Raw genomic sequence first — 3,863 nt, 5'->3', positions numbered from 1 at the left:
AATCTCTACGTGATCCCAGTAAAAAAAAAAAAAAGAATACATTATACTTTCCACACATATTCCATTTTCAGTGATTTCAAAATTGATAGTTGATTTAGTTTGTTAGCAATCACCCTTGACAGCCTAAGTAAAGGTTTGGGAATAAGTTACCTAGTGAATTCTGATCTCTTTAGATATTACCCTGTACTGGAGAGTGTCCTTGTATAGGCTGAAAACAACCTCAGTAGCTTACATACAGGGAATTGTTTGTCTCCATAAGAAGATCTTTGGAGAGGGTATTCCCAAACCCTCCCTTTGGGGCTGGGTAAGTTACCAAACCAAAAAAGTTGGAAAGCAGTTGTCTAGGATATTCAAGTAATCTCCTTTGCATTTCACCAAGTTTTCAAAAAACTCCAGTGCTCTGAATGGCAACACTTTTCTCAAGGTCTCCTTTACCTCATCTTATGCTGGCGAGTCGTCTCCAAACCACTGCAACTCCATGGACACATCTCTCCCAGAACACCCCACTCTCCACCTGCAATCATTCTGGTAATGTATCCATAGAGTTTTTATGGTAAAAATACATAAGTGGTTTACCATCGCCTTTTTCCACACAGTAAACTTGAGTCTCTGCCCTCGACTCTCTCCCATGCCGCTGCTGCTCAGCACAGGTGAGTATTGCCTTGTAGCAGATTACCTTCCACTCGCTTGCCACTGCCTAAGCTAGGAATAGAATGGGTATGCCTCTGCTTGACTCTCCCCCCTGTAGCCGAAACTGGAAGAGTACTGGAAACTCTCCAGGTGTGATCCTGAGCGGGGGCTAGGAAGGTAAAGTCTTCTTTACACGTGAAAAATTGGTGGAATAACAACAAACCTCAAGCAATACATTTTCTTTGCCATGTTCAAATCATCAAATCATTACTGACTTTCACTGCTTTACCAATTCACAGAGCCGTTTCTTTTTTTCCCTCTTACCCTAACCCTTGACTTTCAATAAAAACCACTCATTTCCTTCAGGTCTTTAGGTTCATTTAAACTCATTTTAGTTGACTGCCACCTTCAAAATTTTCTAGCAATCCTAAAATGACTGTACTTACTTGGTTTTCTTTTTCCTAATCATGTTCTTGTCTCACCCTTGAATCCTGGGATTTGTCAGAGTTTGGGGAGTTCATGATCAAAAAAAAAAAAAAAATTCCTGTCCAAAAATAAGGGCAATTCAGTAGCAAAGCCACCCACAGAGTGAAAAATAAATCAGATGGAATACAAAAGTAGAACTTACTCTATTCAACAGTACTGGGTTTTGTCAATGCACTCAAGCCAGATTTCCTTCCTTCTGAATGCTTGTAATTTATATCTCCATCAACTCTAGCTCCTACAAACAATAATCTATTGTTTTATGAGCTATGTGAATTATTAAAATGAGTGAAGTTTACAGGTTTATTTATCCAGCCTTAAATGGGACAATTATTTATTTTACTCCTATTTAGTATATCTCCAAGATTTAGGTTGACAATGATTAGATTAGAGATAGAGAACAGACTTCTTTGAGGAAACGAATGTAAAATATCACACAGAGATTTGTCTTGTCTTATGCTGTCCAGTTGTTTCCATCCCATAGCGACTTATGGTCATATCTCTCCCAGAACGCCCCACTCTCCATCTGCAATCGTTCTGGTAGTGTATCTGTAGAGTTTTCTTGGTAAAAAATATGGAAGTGGTTTACCATGGCCTCCTTCTGCGCAGGAAACTTGAGTCTCCGCCCTCGACTCTCTCCCATGCCACTGCTGCCCAGCACAGGTAAGTTTTGACTTGTAGCAGATTGCCTTCCACTCGCTAGCCCCTGCCCAAGCTAGGAATGGAATGGGCAGGCCACTGCTTGACTCTCCCTCTTGTAGTCGAGACTGGCAGAGTACTGGAAACTCTCCAGGTGTGATCCTGAGAGGGTAAGCAGAGACTAGGAGTGGAAAATGACTTTGCCTACCTGCTCTTAAAAGCCTTTTCATAGTTCCTAGAATTTAAAGGGTAGCAAGGTTAAAAATTTCCAATGAAGACCAGATAGTGGAAGGATCACTTAAAACACCCAAATCCCACTATTTTATATGATAGCACAGGGGTTGGTAACTCATGGCTCATCTTGGAATCAAATAAGGCTCTTGAGCCCTGTTACAAATCACTATGCCAAAAGCTGGGCAGGAAGTAGGAGGGGCAAAGTGGCACCGAGCCCTCTGAGAGGCAGGGACCCTAATTCCCACCTTTATATTATTTCCCAATACTTGGTACAGTGCTTCCCCTGCAGTAAGTGCTTAATATAACTCCTATTAAACAGCTCTCACCCCCGCCCTCCCCCTGCCCCCCATCCCTTCACTCACAGAGCCTGCCCTCAGCAAGCCGGCAGTGGGTTGAGTCGAGGACAGCTCACCCTCCACTTGGACAGGGGCACAAGCCCCCTGACCACCCCCAAGCTAGGCGCTGGCAGACACTACAGGTACCAAAAGCAGCCTTGGGTGGTTCATAGCGGCAGAGGAGAAGGAAGAAAATAGTTAGAGGTAAATATGTTCTCAAGCTCTTTCTGTCCCATTTCTCTCTCCCCTGCCAGTTTTAAGTCCCTTCATCCAGCTTCTGTGGGTGCAAATACAGGCAAAATTTTTGCCAAAATTTACTGCAAACTTCTCCATGGGCTGAGCAGGAAGGACGAGGAGCAGGGAAGGGCCATCCTGTAGGCTCCACTGCCCCCAACCCCCAACTTCAGAAACCTGCAGACAGGGACAAAGACGGTCCTGCAGCCCCTCCCGCCCTTTCTCTAGTGGCCTCTTCCCACCATTCCCTATCCCTGCTAGCAGCAACAATTGTTGCTATGAATAGCTGCTACTATGAAGAAACCATATGGTGTAACTTTGTCATCACACTGCATTGTGCATGATGTCCTAAGGAGGGGCCATAACTTGCATGGCTCTGTGTTCCAACTGCTCAAAGGTTTCATTTGGTTTGACTCCTCTGAAGAAACAAGCTGTAATAGCAAAATCCCTTCTAAATATTTTAACTTAGCAACGTACATTGCTAGTACCAAAAAGCCAACAAATCAACAAATGAATTTTAGTGTATGAGCCAATGGTTGATTTTTACCCCACAAGAGGGAGAAACCCAGAAAGTGCAGGTGGAGCCAAATCTTAACTTAGGACTTTGTGGCCAATGCTTGCAAAAACATACTGATTTCCAACCTCTTAAGATATGAGGGCAACAGAAGTGCATTGTTTGACTCTGATAAAAGGAAAAAACAAACAAAAAAATCCACTATCACGTTTCTAATGAAGTTCAGTTCAAATCACAGAAATGAAAAATAACTTCAACAGTGAAAATCCCTTATGATACCTTTCAGGGGACCAAGAAAATACTAAAATAAGCAATATCACCACGTGAGCTTGGGACTGGATCTCTAAGTAAACATAATAGGCAGGAAAACATGATTTACAAATTTCAATGAATTTTAAATACAGTATTTGACAATATTCTTTCCATACAGCAGTAATTTTTTCTTCAATTTTTAACAAGCAAATTGTCCTTGGTGTTCATAAGGCTATGTTATTTCTTTGAGTATTATCTGATGAGTACCTAGATATTCAGCAGTGAAAAGTCTGAAGAAATGCTAGAATAAATTAAAATTCATAATTTTAATAATTCCCCTTGGCTTTATGGCTAAGACCGTGTCAAGCTGAATTGGCAGGAAAAAAGAGCTAACAAAAACAGTACAGCTACAGCTTTCTTCAAATTAGGTAACTGGTTTTCATTTATGAACTATACATATTCCCTATATATTTTCCTGTTATTCATTCTTTTTATAAAAGTTTTCTTCCCAGAAATTGATAGTGATAGCTAGACCATCGAGT

At 41.4% G+C, this 3,863-nt stretch overlaps 2 non-coding genes across 2 annotated transcripts; both read right to left on the bottom strand.

Moving 5' to 3' along the window:
* Positions 1-660: 660 nt before the first annotated feature.
* LOC119941075 lies at positions 661-798 on the bottom strand. Its single transcript, XR_005455109.1, has one exon. It is a non-coding gene; the product is annotated as a small nucleolar RNA SNORA7 (small nucleolar RNA).
* A 988-nt stretch (positions 799-1,786) lies between these two features.
* On the bottom strand, positions 1,787-1,924 carry LOC119941045. Its single transcript, XR_005455083.1, has one exon. It is a non-coding gene; the product is annotated as a small nucleolar RNA SNORA7 (small nucleolar RNA).
* Between the last annotated feature and the right edge of the window lie 1,939 nt (positions 1,925-3,863).

Source organism: Tachyglossus aculeatus, chromosome 19 (genome assembly GCF_015852505.1).
Source record: "Tachyglossus aculeatus isolate mTacAcu1 chromosome 19, mTacAcu1.pri, whole genome shotgun sequence".
Lineage (NCBI taxonomy): Eukaryota > Metazoa > Chordata > Mammalia > Monotremata > Tachyglossidae > Tachyglossus > Tachyglossus aculeatus.
This window is presented reverse-complemented; position numbering and strand designations above follow the sequence as displayed.